The 16,430-nt window shown below is 40.0% G+C and overlaps 1 long non-coding RNA gene across 1 annotated transcript; it reads right to left on the minus strand.

The window, feature by feature from the left end:
• Window positions 1–14,309: 14,309 nt before the first annotated feature.
• On the minus strand, window positions 14,310–16,430 carry LOC306657399. The gene is made up of 2 exons (XR_013762785.1): window positions 14,946–16,430; window positions 14,310–14,528 (listed from the first exon to the last, which is right to left on the minus strand). It is a non-coding gene; the product is annotated as an uncharacterized lncRNA (long non-coding RNA).

The raw sequence follows: 16,430 nt of genomic DNA on the forward strand, positions 1-16,430 counted from the left end.
AAACAAAACAAAACAAATAAAACACTGTAACGGAAGTGAGAAATATTTTTCATGGTATTAGCACACTGAATGTGGCTGTGGAAAGAATCTCTGAACTTTAACATGTATGTCTCACCCTTAAAGAAAACGGGGAGCAGGGCTGGGGATATGACTCTGTCGGTAGAGTGCTTGCCTTGCATGCACAAGGCCCTGGGTTCAATTCCCAGCACCACCACAAAAAAAAAAAAAAAAACAGGGAGAGTAAAACATCATGTTCCTGGATGCCCCCTTCTGTTTTCCAAAACCTAGCCAAGTGTTATGGTTTTGATATTAAGTGTGCCCCAAAAGCTAACATGTCAGACAATGCAATAGAAGCAATATTTGAAGAAAGAGTGACTGAGGATTAGAGAAAAATGATCGGGTTAAGAGAGCCTTAACCCAATCAGTCAATTAATCTCCGGATGGGGATTAACTGAGTGGACACTAAAGGAAGGCAGGGTGTGGCTGAAGGAGGTGGGCTTTGGGGCATGGCTTTGGTGTTTATATTTTGTATTGAGTTAGTGGAGTCTCTCTCTGCTTCCTAATCATCATGTGAGCTCCTTCGCTCTGCCACACTCTTCCACCGTGATGTTCAGCCTCACCTTGAGCCCTGAGGAATGGAGCCAGCCTTCTATGGACTGAAACCATGAGTCCTGAAATTAACTTTTCCTCCTCCACAGTTGTTCTGCTTGGGTCTTTTAGTCACAGTAGTGAAAAAGCTGGCTGATACACCAAGTTAAGGGAATAACGAGTACCAGAGTTGACCTGTCATCCAGATACATACTATCCTGAAGAACATTGGTTTCCTCTGGTGCACACTGGGATCTAGGACAAGTTAGCATTATCTGTAGAAAGCTACTTTCTTGCATGCACACTGGAACAGTAGCTCCTCGGGATGCAGGTCTTTCAAGCAAACTAAGCAAGTTAATGCTGATGATGTCACTACTTTCCACCCTAGCATAAAAAACCCCTCTCTCAGCGGTGATAGGCAGGGAACTGAGGTCACAGTGGAAAGAATACGTGTCCTTCATCCAGCTGGCTGCCCCTAGACAAAACGCCGCCAGGGAGAGGAGACACTGTGTGCCAAAGCACCCTGCTGGACCGAGGTGCTATCTGTTAGCCTATCACCTCTGGATCTTCTCCATAAGCATTTCTCAATAAAGCCTCGTGCCATGGACTCTGGGATTTTTCTTTGGTCTCTCAGCAACCTTATCCCTCTGCCCTGGCACAACTTGGCTGTGCACATGACAGTATGACAAGAGAAACTTCTAAAACTGAAAGCACAAAGGGGGAAAAATAAGCAAAAGAGATATTCACAAATTATGGGACAACTACTTAAAAAACATATCATGAATAATGGGACTACCTGACGGAGAAGACAACAAGGGATAGAAGCAATATTTGAGGAAAGAGTGACTGAGGATTTTCTCCAACGAATGCCAGACAGCAAAGCACAGATCCAGGAAGCTTAGGGAATACCAAACAGGATAAATGCAAAAACAAGCAAACAAAAACAAAGAACGACAGCTTGGTGTATCATACAGAACTTCGGACAAAGATTTAACCTTGAAAAAAGCTGGGTAGGGGGCAACACCTTTAACACCTTTCTTGTAGAGGAGCAAACATAAGAATTATATCTGAGACACTTCACAGAAGGAGATATACAGGTGATCAACAAATATATGAAAAAGTGCTCATCATCTCTAGTAATTAGAGAAATGCAAATTAAAACCACCCTAAGATTTCATCTAACTCCAGTTAGAATGGCCATTATCAAGAACACAAGCAATCATAAGCATTGGCGTGGATGTGGGGAAAGAGGCACACTCATACATTGCTGGTGGAGTTGCAAATTGGTGCAGCTACTCTGGAAAGCAGTATGGAGATTCCTCAGGAAACTTGGAATGGACCCACCATTTGACTCAGCTATCCCACTCCTCGGTTTATACCCAAAGGACTTAAAATCAGCATACTATAGTGACGAAGCCACATCAATGTTCATAGAAGCTCAATTCACAATAACTAGATTGTGAAACCAACTGAGATGTCCTTCAATTGATGAATGGATAAAGAGACTGTGGTATATACGCACAATGGAATATTACTCAGCTATAAAGAAGAATAAAATTATGGCATTTGCTGGTAAATGGATGAAGTTGGAAAATATCATGCTAAGTGAAATAGGCCAAACCCAAAAAACCAAAGGTCAAATGTTTTCTCTGGTAAGTGGATGACGATACATAACAGTGGTAGGGGGGATGGAGAGAAGAATGAAGGAACTTTGGGTGGCGTAGAGGAAAATGGGGCTGGAGTGGGTGGGGGAAGGAAAGATAGTAGAATGAGACAGACAGTATTACCCTATGTATATGTATGATTACATGAATGGTGTGAATCTACATTGTGCACAACCATAGAAATGACAAGTTGTACCCCATTTGTGTACAATGAATCAAAATGCAGTCTGTAAAAATAAAAATTTAAATAAAAAAAGAATTGTATCTGACTTCTCTTTAGAAACAATGCAAGAAAGAAGAGAACAGAGTAAAATATTTCAAGCTCTGGGGACAGGGCATGGTGGCACACTCCTGTAGTTGGTAGACTGAGGCAAGAAGATTGCTTGAACCTTGGCATTCTGGGCCAGTGTGAGCAACACAGCAAGACCTGTCACCAAAAGAAAAAGAAAAAGAGCCAGGCACAGTGGCAGATGCCTGTAATCCCAGGGGCTCAGGAGACAGAGGCAGGAGAATCTCAAATTCAAAGCCAGGCTCAGCAATTTAGCAAGACCCTGTCTCAAAATTGGAAAAAAAAAAAAAAATTAAAAAACAAAGCGCTGGGAATGTGGCTTAGTGGTAAAGTATCCCTGGGTTCAATCCCTGTTACCAAAAAAAAAAAAAAATGTTGAGAGGACAAAGCCCACCAACCTAGAATTCTGTACCCTGCAAACTTATCCTTGAAAACTGAAGAAGAAAACAAGATTTTTTTCAGATAAGGAAAAATTGAGGGAATTTGTTCTCAGTATAATACCTATCTTGTAATAAGAAAAACGTAGACAAAAAAATAAGGCAACAAATAGAAAACAGTAACAAATACTATATCCCATTATATCAATAATCATCTTTAAATATCAATGCTCTAAATATACCAATGAAAAGACAGATAATCAGAGTGGATCCAAAAACAAGACCCAGCTGGGCGTGATGGCACAGGCCTGTAATCCCAATAACTCCAGAGGTTGAGACGGGAGGATCACGAGTTGAAGGCCAGCCTCAGCAATTTAATGAGGCCCTAAGCAACTTAATGAGATCCTATCTCAAAATTAAAAATAAAAAGGCTGGGAATATAGCTCAGTGGTTAAGCACTCTTGGGTTTAATCCCTAGTGCAAAAAAAAAGAAAGAGAAAGAAAAGGAAGGAAGGAAGGAAGGAAGGAAGGAAGGAAGGAAGGAAGGAAGGAAGGAAGGAAGGAAGGAAGGAAGGAAGGAGAAAAAAAAGAGAAAAGAAAGAAAGAAAGAAAGAAAGAAAGAAAGAAAGAAAGAAAGAAAGAAAGAAAGAAAGAAAGAAAGAAAGAAAGAAAGGGAGGGAGGGAGGGAGGGAAAAGAAAAACAAGACACAAATATATGTTGTCTGCAAGAAACACACTTTGTTTATTTTCATTTATTTATTTATTTTTGCAGTACTGGGGATTGAATTCAGGGCCTCACGTGTAAGGCAAGCACTTTACCACTGAGTTTTATCCCTAGCCCAAGAAACCCATTTTAAATATAAAGACGCACATAGATTAACAGTAAGAGGCAGGAGAAGGATGAACCAGGTAACACTAATCAAAAGGAAGCAGAAGCAGGTACATCACTTTTACACAGAAATTAACACAGAATAGACTTTAAAGCGAGAAAATAAAGACAGCATTACACATTGATAAAGGAGTCAAGAAGACAGAACAATCCTAACAACAGAGGATGTGCCTAACAACAGAGTGTCAAATGTGAGGCAAAAAATGATAGAATGGGAAGGAGAAACAGATGAATCCAAGGCTGTGGTTGGAGACAGCCCTGTATCAAAGGGACAGATCCAGTGGCAAAAAGCATCAGTAAGGACACAACACCATCAATAAACTGGATATAATTGACACCTATAGACCACTTCAGAAACAACAGGTTGTTAGATGTTCTTCTCAAGATCACAAGAATTTCAACAAGATAAACCACTTTCGGGACCATAAAATACCTCTTTAACAAATTTAAGCTAAGAGAATCATGCAATGTCTACTCTCAGACCATAATGGAATGAATCTAGAAAACAATTTTAGGAAGATAGGTAGAAAAATCCCAAAGTACTTGGAGATTAAACAATACACTGCAAAAAACACATGAGTCAAAGAAGACATCTCAGGAAAAATTTTTTTAATTTTTTGAACTAAATGAAAATGAAAATACAACTTAACGAAAATGTGGAATGCATCAAAAGCAGTGCTTAGAGGGACATTTATAGCATCAAAATCATATATTAGGGGCTGGGGAGATAGCTCAGTTGGTAGAGTGCTCACCTCACATGCACAAGGCCCTGGGTTTGATCCCCAGCACTGCAAAAAAAAAAAAAAAAAAAAAAAAAAAAAAAGCATATATTAAAAGGAAGAAAGACAAAAATCAATAATCTAAGTAGGACACTAAAAAAACAAGAGCAAAAAAGAGCAAATTGTTTTTATAACTGTAGGGTTTTTTAATTCCAAAATCGATTGTATCCACCCATAAATACAAATCAGAAAACAGTACAATTAGGACAAACGAATGTAGAGGATGAAAAGTGAGAGTAAAATATAATTTTTTTAGCTGGTAGATAGCAAAGCTATAAGAATTGCTTCACAAAGAAGTACTCCTTTCTAGTTCAGATGAGCCAGGCATGGTGAGGCATTGTAATCCCAGCGATTCTAGAGGCTGAGGCAGGAGGATTGCAAGTTGGAGGCCAGCCTCAGCAACTTAGCAAGGTCATATATTAAAATAAAAAATAAAAAAGGTTGGGGACGTAGCTCAATGGTAAAAATACCCCTGCATTCAATACCCAGTATTCCAAAACATAAGAGTGAGAAAAATATAATTTTGTTTTAAAATCATACATAGTCTTCTTCTCCACAGTTCTATTTTATTTATTTATTTAATTATTTATTTATTTTTGCAATAGTAGGGGTTGAACCTAGGACCTCCCACATGGCTAGGCAAGAGCTCTACCATTGAGCCACATCCCCAGCCCTTCAGCACTTAAAGTAAATGCAGTGTTGCATTAAACAACATATGCAGTAATTTTGCACCTAACAACATTTCCTTCATGGAAAATGTGTTAGCCAAGTCTAGTTCACTTGTTATTTTAGCCACGATTTAATAAAATCACTGCATTTTATCACGATCCTTTAGTTAACCTATGGGTTTGGTTCCTACAACCCAGTGCTTGTAGATTTCTGATTCTCAGCATGAGAAGCCTTTTGGCATTCACCCATCTGAAGAATTGTGTGTTGCAAACATACTGACACATGGAATGATTAAAGTAATATACCTCAAGAACTGAGAGAAAACCAACTAAAGATAGACCCACATGCAATATAAATGAATATTTTGTTTTACATGGTGTTTAGTTGTCTAAGCCTTGCAAAAAGAGTTGATGTCAAAATGTCAAGTAGCCACTTTCTATCTGTAAACTAATTTATTTGTGAAAAGACATGAAGTTCAAAGCTCAGTTTCAAGGATCATGGTGAGTTATAAATTCTATTATACCATTCAGTTAACATACAGAGGAAATGTACTGTATCCTATTAAAAATATCACCCCTGCCCCCCAAAAAAATTACCCTCCATCCAGGGAGTGCCCCAGGGAAAAAGTTGTTGTTCTCCTCTTCCTCCTTCTCCCCCCCTTCCCCTCCTCCCTCTTCCTCTTCCTCCTCCCCTTCTCTTCCTCCTCCTCCTCCTTCCTTTTCCTCTTCCTCCTTCCTTTTCCTCCTCCTCCCCCCTTCTCCTCCTCCCCTGCTCCTCCCTCTTTCTCCTCCCTCTCCCCCTTCCCCTTTCCCTCCTCCTCCTCCTCCTCCTCCTCCTCCTCCTCCTTCTCTTCCTCCTCCTCCTCCTCCTTTCTTCTTCCTCTTCTTTTTTGGATGGGTCCTTGTTATGTCACCCAGATGAAGATCCAACTCCTGCAGCCTCAGCCTCCTGAGCAGCTGGGTGGCCTGTGCCACAGCACCCAGTTAGAAGTATCTTCAACTTGCAGACTACTCGTGGGCTGGGGTTGTGGCTCAGTGGTAGAGTGCTCACCTAGCATGTGTGAGGCAGTGGGTTTGATTCTCAGTACCACATATAAATAAATGAATAGAAAGTAAATGTCTATCAACATCAATAAAAAGTTCTTAAAAAGAAACTATTTGCAAAGACAGATAAAACAATATAAAATAAATACAATCTTAAAAATCATTTCAAACGCCTGTGTTTTTCTTTTCTTTTTCCTTTTTTTGGTGCTAGGGATTTAATCCAGGGGCACTTTACCACTGAGCCACATCCCCACCCTTTTTTGTTTTATTTAGAGACAGGGTCTCGCTAAGTTTCATAGAGCCTCCCTAAATTGCTGAGGCTGGCTTTGAACTCACCATCCTCTTGACTTAGCCTCCCAAGTCTCTTGGATTATAGGTGTGCACTACTGCACCCAGCTGTACTCTTCTATTTTTAAACATTGCTCATCTTTCAATATATTTCTGGGGCCTCATAATGATAAGCTAGAATTTGAAGATAAGAAAAAATCTAAACTGTGCAATTATAAAATTATAAAATTGGTACAGTTTGTTAGGTCTGGGGATATAGCTCAGGGGCAGAGCACCTACCTAGCAGGCATAAGGCCTTGGGTTCAATCAATTTTGCAGTACTGAGTAAGAAAAAAAAAAAGAAAAAAGAAAAAGAAAAAAACATTTCGTGTGTATATGTGTGTGCACTTATATTTAAAAATATATATGTATGTAAATATACACGTAAAATGTATGTGTTTGTGTGTGTGCGTGTATTGGGTGCTGGGTATTGAACCCAGAGGTGCTTTACAACTGAGCTAACATCCCATCACTTTTTATTTTTTATTTTGAGACAAGGTCTTGCCAAGTTGCCTGAACTTGTGATCTCCTTCCTCAGCCTTCTGAGTTGCTGGGATTATAGGCATGCTCCTTCATGTCTGGCTATATATTTTAATTTAATCTTTAGATCCGTATAATTTTTGTTTAGAATTTTTATGAACACATACTACAATAATCTTTTATTTGAAGACAAAATACAGTGGCACTACTGAAAAGAATAACAAATTATATTTGTCTCCCAAAGGACAAATAAATTTTCAGTGTTGATAATGGGATAAGCACGTTTGAGACTGATTACCTTCAGGCAGTTCACTGAATCTAGATGCATCTGGATGTATAGAGAAGCTAAGAATAGCAAACTGAATCTAAAATAAGTAGAAGAAAAATAATAAAATTAGAGCATAAGTAAATGAAATTAAAAATGGAAACCAATAGAGAAAAATGAAAGCTAGTTTTTTTTAAAAATCAATAAATTTGATAAACCTCTAGCCAGGCTAACTAAGAAAAGAGACAGAAGACACAGATTACTAATTTCAGAAAGAAAAGGGGATATCACTAAATGTCCACTTTTAGTGGACATTAAAAGGCTAATGAGGGGTTGGGGTTGTGGCTCAGTGGTAGAGCGCTTGCCTGGCAGGTATGAGGCCTGGGTTCCATACTCAGCACCACATATAAATAAATAAAATAAAAGATCCATTAACAACTAAAACTCTTTTAAGAAAAAGGACAAGGAAGGAATGATATAAACAACTCTATGCTCACAAATTTGATAAACTAGACGAAATGGGTCGTTATCTCGAAAGACATAATATACCTGTGATGGGCTGACAAATCTGACTCCATGAGAATGTTATAGGCCAGACTCTAAGGGAAATGACTAAACAGACTCCATTTTGCTCTGAGACTCCATGTTATGTAGGAAATAAGCTTCTCCCATGGGAACACCCCGCCTCTGTGCCCATCATCAGTTACTGGGTGTGACATGTTTAATAATATACGATGGCGACTCCTATGTAGTAAAGAATTGCTCTCTTTTGATTCCTATTGCTCCTAAACAATGTACCATGTGAACAGTGATTGTGTGGATATTAGTAACCATTCTGTAGTTTGTACTTAGGTAAGGGTCATTTTGACCCACTTCCCCCTCTGTCGATGATCTCATGATGTTAATATATAATTTCGAATCATAGCAACAGACACATATGATTGATGTGATTTTTGGTATAAGAACCCCTACAACCCTGTGGTCGGGGCTGTTCTCCCAATAGCCATTTTTTTTTTTTTTTTTAATTGCAGATGGACACAATGCCTTTATTCTGTTTATTTTTATGTGGTGCTGAGGATTGAACCCTGTGCCTCCCAAGTGCTAGGCAAGCACTCTACTACTGAGCCACAATCTCAGCCCCAACAATAGCCATTTTTGGGGGCATTGTGTGCGACAGTCAGCCTGCTGGCTTAATAAAGACTCTCAAATTTGGACTTCTCAGTGGTGATCAGTCTGTTCTTAAGTTTCACCCCATAACAATACCAAAATTTACACAGAAGAAATAGATAATTTGAATAGGCCCGTATCTATTAAAGAAATTGAGTCAGGTTGGGGGTATAGCTCAGTGTTAGAATGTGTGCCTTAGCATGTGCAAAACCCTGAATTCAATCTCCAGCACTTAAAAAAGGAAAAAGAAAAAAGAAATTGAGTTAGTAATTAGTAACCTAAAACAAAGTATGAGACCCAGATCGGTTCACTGGTGAATTCTGTCAAATATTCAAGAAATAATATATATTAATTCCATACAATTTCTTCCAGAAGATAGAAATAGATGGAATATTTCCTCACTTATACTATAAAGCCAGTACTATCCTAAAATCAAACCACACAAAAATGTTGCAAGAAAACTATAGACCTGTAGCTCTCATGAACATAGATTCAAAAATCCTCTACAAAATATTAGTAAATATTTAAATACTAACAAATCAGTATAAAAAATTATATAATATCATGACAAAGTAAGGCTGGTTAAACATCTGAGAATCAATTAATATAATCTGTCATATCAACAGATAAAAGAAGGGGCTGGGGACACAGGTCGGTGGTAAAACATGAGCTTAGCATATGCAAAGTCCTGAGTTCAGTTCTCAGCAACAACAACAAAATGTTTTGGAGGCTAAAGAAGAAATGATTATATCAGTAGATACAGAAAAAGCATTTGACAAAAATCCGAAAAATCTTCATGATAAAATCCTTCAATAAACAGGTGTGACCTATACCTATAATCCCTGTTATTCAGGAAGATTGCAAATTTGAGGTCAGCTTGGGCAAGTTAGTGAGAATATCTCAAAATAAAGGGAGGGTTTGGGGTCAGGGAGTCTGGTGAAATAGTTCAGTGATAGAGCACCCTTGGTTCAGCCCCCAGTAAAACACACACACACACACACACAGAGAAACTTTCACAAAGTAAGAATAGAGGGGTAGAGGAGAATTTGCTCAACAGGATTTTTTAAAAAAATCAGTGGGCTGGGGTTGTGGCTCAGTGGCACAGCACTTGCCTAGCACATGTGAGGCACTGGGTTCGATCCCCAGCACCACATATAAATAAATAAATAAAGGTATTGTGCCCATATACAACTAAAAAAATTTTTTTTAATTTTAAAATATTGACCAAAACCTGTAGATCACATCATACTTAATGATGAGAAACTTGAAACTTTCCCAGTAAGAACAGAAACAAAGCAAGTGTGTTTCCTCTCACTACTCTATTTCAACATCATTCTGGAAGTCCTAGTAATACATTAAGAAAAGAAAAGACACAAAAGATTTTCAGACTGGGAAAAGAAGAAATAAAACTGTCTTTGTTCATAGATGACATGATTGTCTATGTAGAAAATCTGAAAAACTCTACCAAAAAAAAAAAAAAAAAATCCTGGAACTTATAAGTAATTATAGCAAATTTTCAGGATCAAAAATTAATATACAAAGGTTAATTGTTGGACTGGTGATGTAGCTCAGTGGTAGAGTGCTTTGTCTACCATGTGTGAGACTCAGGGTTCAATCCCTTATACCACAAATGCAAAATGAAACAATAGACACCAGCAATGAAAAACTGAAATTTGAAGTGAAAAACATTACTATTAGGGCTGGGGGTGCAGCTCAGTGGCAGAGCTTTCGAGGCCCCAGGTTTTATCCCAAGCCCTGCAAAAACAAAATAAAATTAAAAACCTGCATTACCATTCACATTAATACTCTTCACAAAGAAATACTTAGGTATAAATCTAATAAAATGTGTATAGGGGGACTGGGGAGATAGCTCAGCTGGTAGAGTGCTTGCCTTGCAAGCACAAGGCCCTGAGTTCGATCCCCAGTGCCACACACACACACACAAAAGTGTGTATAGGATATATATAAAGAAAACTACAAAACGCTGATAATGATGTCAAGGAAGAACTAAATAAAGAAATATTCCATGCTCATAGACAAGAACACTCAATATTGTCAAGATGTGAGTTCTCAATTTTATCCAGAATTTCAACACAATTCCAATCAAAATCCCAGCAAGCTATTATGCGAATACTGACAAACTCAGTCTAAAATTTATATGGGGAAGCAAAAGACCCAGAACCATCAAGTCTATATTGGAGAAAATGTAGGTGGACTGACTTTTAATATTTACTGTAAATCTAGACAAGAATGGCATTGGTAAAAGAACAAACGGACCAATGGGATAGAATAGAGTCCAGAAATAGATGCACATACATGTAGTCAAGGCACTGGGTAATAAATATACATTATTAATTTTTATAATTTTGAGACGGGGTTTCTCTTAGTTGTTTAGAGCCTTGCTAAATTGCTGAGGTTGGCCATGAACTTGGGATCCTCCTGTTCAGCCTCCCAAGTTGCTGGGTTTACAGGTGTGCACCATAGCACCTGGCTGTCAATTGGTCCTTGAACCAGAAGCAAAAGCACTTCAATGGAGCAAAAATAGTCTGTTCAACCAGTGGTACTGGAAAAACTGGACATCCACCTGCCAAAAAATGAACAGGGACCAGATTTAGCAGAGAACACCTGTAACCTGGTTAAGGCAGAAGGATCATAAGTTTTGAGGCCAGCCTCAGCAACTTAGTGAGATTCTGTCTCAAAATAAAAGAATGAAAGGCTGGTGAATATAACTCAGTGGCAGAGTGCTTTGGTTTCAATCCCCAGTACTGAAAAAATAAAAAAAGAAGATCTGGACACAGATCTTATACCCTTCATAAGAAAATCAATCTAGACACATACCTTATTCTCCTCACACACACGTGCGCGCGCACATACACACACACAGTATTATCTATATTATATATAACATACATAATGTATATGTAAATGAATATATAGACCATAAACACAAAAACTAACTCAAAATGGATCATAGACAACATAAACTTCAAAACTATAAAACTTTCAGATTACATAGGAGATGTTGATGAACTCGAGTACAGTGATAACTTTTTAGATATAAAGCCAAAGGCACAATATTAGAAAGAAATAATTGATAAGTTAAACTTTGTTAAAATTGAAAACTTCTAATCTGAGAAAGACAATGTCAAGAGACTGAGAAGGCAAGCCATAGACTGAGAAAAATATTTGCAAAAGACACATCTGACAAAGGACCATTAAATACAAAGAACTTTTCAAATTCAATAAGATACCTAACAATCCTTTTGTGTGTGCAAGCATGTGTATGTGTGGGTGTTTGGGCACATGCATGCACACGCTACTGGTATCATTTTAGTTGTCAATGAACCTTTATTTTATTCATTCATTCATTCATTTATATGCAGTGCTGAGAATCAAACCCAGTACCTCACACATGCTAGGCAAGTGCACTACCACTGAGTCACAGCCCCTGGTATCTTGATTTAGGTTCTGGATTCACACGGTCTGGGATCAAATCCCAGCTCCACATTTTCTAGTTGCTTTACATTTCTACGTCTATTTGCTCATTGTGAGGGAGATGGTAAAAGGATGAATTTCACTGGGCTTTTGTCTAGATTCCATGAGATGGACCATGCAGAGCTCTTGACCCAGGGCTGGGCCCATGGTGAGAGCTTAACATTAGCTGTCACTTTGGTTTATTTTCATTCTTCCCATTAGCACTGTGTTAATCAGCTCTTCATCACTGTGACAAATACCTGAGAAAAACAGCTTAGAAGAGGAAAGATTTATTTTATTTCAAAGGTTTCAGTCCATGGTTCGCTGACTTCTTTGCTTTGGGCCCAAGATGAGGCAGAACATCACGGCAGAAGGGTGTAATTGAAGAAAACTGTTCAGCTTATGGCAGCCAGAAAGCACAGAGAGAAGAAGGAAGGGGTCAGGGACAAAACAGAGTTCCAAGTGATCTACTTCTTCCAACCATGCCTCACCTGCCTATCTTAAGAGCTTGTTTGGAGGTTCCAGCAAGGGAGCTCAGCTACTCATGTACCCTTGACCAAAGTAATTCTCTGTATGATACAGATCTGGCAAAGATTTCCTTTTCTTTCTTTTTTTTTTTTTTTTTGGTACAGGGTTTGAACCACCGAGTCACATTCCCAGCCCCCTTTTATATATAATTTTAGAGACAGGATCTTGTTAAGTTACTTAGGGCCTCACTAAGTTGCTGAGGCTGGCTTTGAACTCACAATCCTCCTGCCTCAGCCTCCTGAGTCACTGGGATTACAGGTGTGTGCCACTGTGCCCAGCACCAAGATCTTTAAAGTGGTGTGTGAATGAAGTTTGAGAAACTGTAGCTGCACTATTCAACATAGTAGTCACTAGCCACATGTGACTACTTGTTTAATTTTTTTAAAAAATTGGAAATTCAGCTACTCAATCATACTAGCCACATTTCACATGCTCCATAGCAATGTATGTCTAATGATTCCCTTATCGGACAGTAGAGATATAAAACATTCCTATCATCACAAAAAGTTGCATCAAATAATATTGCCCTAGGGCTGGGGATGCGACTCAGTGGTAGAGAACATCACTGTGTTCAATCTCTAGCACTGAAAAAACAACAATAAAACCACAATGAAATTCTCCTACATTTTAGCCAGAGTGGTTAAAATGAGAAGGAATAACAATATCGAGTGTTGATGAAGATATGGAGCACCTATAATTTCCATAGACTGGTGTAGAGGGGTGGTGAATTTTTAGAACCATTTTGGAAAAGCATTTGATTCCTATGATTCAGGAATTTCATACCTGGAAAATATACCCAGGAGAAATGAATATACATATTCAACAAAAGTTATGCACAAAGCAGCTTTAGTCCTAAGAAAAACTGGATACAACTTAAATGTTCATTAGTAGTAAATGGATAAATTGTGGCATATTCATACCACAGAATGCCACAAAATCAGACAAAACTTGTCTACGGTAATAGACTCAGAGTACTGTTGACATTTGTGGGGGGGAATATTGACTTTGAGCTTGCTAGATGCTGGAAATGTTTAATACTTTGATCTGAGTGGTTGTTACATGATATATATATATATATATATACACACACACATATATATAGCATATATATACAGCATATAAACAAATAATACTATGTATACATTTGTAAAATTTCATCAAGTTGTACACTTAAAATGTATGCGCTTTATCACCCGTAAGTTATACTACATAAAAATAAGTAATAAATAAATCCCTATATAAGGGGCAGCAGACCACAAGGTGGTTTTATATCATCTTAAATAAAAAATTAAAAACAACACTTCTCATACATGTTAAAATGTTAAAGTTATATCTATATATCATTTAAAATTACTCCCGTGCATCATGAATTCAAGTACCACATTTTGTTTAAGCCATTTCAGGCACTCTGGGGGTTTTACGGAGCTGGTGCTAGGATGCTGGCAACATAAGGAAGCACTGTGGCCAAGTAGAGATTGCATAGCTAGGATTATGCTTTGTCACCATCCTGGGCTGGGGTTATGGAATACCTAGGCTCTGCTTCAAGGCACATGCCAGCAAGCTGGAAGAGGAAAGGAGGCAAACTGGGAAAGGGGGCAAAGAAAAAGGCCAAGGGCAGATTCCCTGGTGCTCTGGCCCATCGCCCAAGTGTTGGTCTCCTGACCTCACCAGAGACGCAACAGATGTGAAACAAGCCAATTGGTTTCCAAATGGGAACGTGCCAGCCATGATTTCTGCTGCCCAAGGAATCAATAACAATAATTCTTGTGATTCATGTTCATCTTGTTTTATTCCAAAGCACTTTACCAAAAAGTCCCTTGGCTCAGCCAAGAAGTTCAGGCCAGAAGCGCATAACACCTGGACTCCAGATCTTGGTGTAGAATCTTTCCTTAGGGTCTAAGTTTCTCCTGTTGTTAATTGTGGCAAGTGAAGTGTGGAGAATTTTACAGTTTTATATACATCATCTCACTTGACCCTCCAAGCCCAATCCTAGTTAGGAAAACAAGAGTAAATTGTTATTCTAATTACACAGATACAGAAATGGGATCAAATGAGGTGAGGTTAGGACTTGACCAAACTCACACACTATTAGGAAGGTGGGGGGCTGGCCCTGGTTCCATCCCCAGATCTGATTTAAAAAAAAAAAAAAAAAAGTGGGGAAGTTGGAAAGCTGGGACATTTTGTTCATTTGTTTTTTTTTTTTTTTTTTTTATCTTTAGTTGTAGATGGACACAATACCTTTATTTTATTTTATTTATTTTTATGCAGTGCTAAGGATGGAATCCAGTGCCTCCAACTGGCTAGGCAAGTGCTCTCCCACTGGGCTACACCCCCAGGCCAAGCTGGGACTTTTGATTCCAAACCCTTTACTCTTTCCTTGTCAAAAAAATAAAGTCAATTCCACACCTGCTTTTAGTGTAGTGCGAGATGACTTGATCCTGCACAAAATGCCCTGTGTATACTCGAGGAGCAGATCTGAGTTTGTGGAGATGTACAATTGAGGGGAGGGACTCTAAAAAAACAAATAATGAACACAAAATTGAGTACAGGCCTTAAACAGGCCTTGTAAGGAAGGGGCCTTGACGATTAAACTTCATTAGTATCATGGTTAATCTGCTTCTCCTATATGCCATGCCCTCTAAAAAAAACCGGACACACCAGATCTTGACAGCGTTTCCCACCCTGTTTGTGCAACGTGGCAGAAGTGGGATGTGGAAGTCCTGGGAAAGGAATCTCATTTCTCCCAGGAGACAAGAGGAATTACAGCAGCAGCCAGGCGGTGGGAGGATGGAGAAGGCAGTGTGCCAGGGGACGGTCCAAGGGGGCCCTGTGACCCAGCTGGTTGAGACATGGGCAGCAGCAGTGCTGGTGTGGGAACTGGCAGCCTGGGAGCAAGGATCAGTGGCGCTGTCCCGTGAGAGATGGCCCAAACCATGGGCTGGCCCGTTGGAAGCAGGGGCAGGCGTCCTTCACACTGTCTTCTGGTTCCCTTCGTCCTGTCCTGATAACCTTTCCTCTGAGAAGAGGAGGCAAAGATGGACAAACCACAGCCAAAGGCACTGGGAGACTAGAGAGTGGTTCACGCCCAGGACTTTCCTTCCCCGGCCGGCAGTATGGTGAACTGCGGGCGGTCAACCGAAGGCTGCTGGTCTGCAGCTCTGGCCGCAAGGCCGGGGTGCAGGGCTCCCCTCGTGGATCCCCGTCGCCGCCGGGGGGCAGCGCCCGAGGCCTGCTTTCTCAGGGCTGGCCGAGCCTTTTTGACAAGCTGATTGCGTAGCGGGGATTGGCTGGCCCGGGCGTGACGCCGGTAACAACAAAGGTGGAGTTGGAAGAAATTAGATTAAAGGAGAGGGGGGGAAAATAATAATTAAAGGGGGAGCTGGCAGGGACAGGAGGCTAGACACCGAGGGGGAGATGCTGCGAAGCACGATCTCCCGGCTCCAACTTCCCCCTAGAAGCTCCTTCGCGCAAACCCAGCAGGATTTTGCTCTTTATCCCCACGCGGGCTCTGGCCCAGTTACCGAAAGCCGGGGTAGGAGGATGGCTGCTGCTTCCTGAAAAATCCCAACTCTCCCCCTGACACACCTCACTACGACCCAGGGGGAGAACTTTTTACTCGGATTTCTCGGATCCTAAGCCTGGGTGAAAGTGGGGGGCATTGCGAACAACGAGGGACTCGCTCCAAAACCCGGAAGGCCCTCGCGGGGCACGGAGATCGGACCAGCCGGGGTGCTCCCCCGGTTTTCCGATGTGTTGCAAATCTAAGCTTCTTTCTTGCTTTTTTCTTTTATCCCCCTTTCCTCCCCCCTCCCCTCTTTGGCTTCGGGGTTGCAAAAGCAAAGAGCAATAAAAAAAAAAAAAAAAAAAAAAAACCCGCGCGCACACACACAG

This window comes from Sciurus vulgaris, assembly GCF_902686455.1.
Source record: "Sciurus vulgaris genome assembly, chromosome: 3".
Classification (NCBI taxonomy): domain Eukaryota; kingdom Metazoa; phylum Chordata; class Mammalia; order Rodentia; family Sciuridae; genus Sciurus; species Sciurus vulgaris.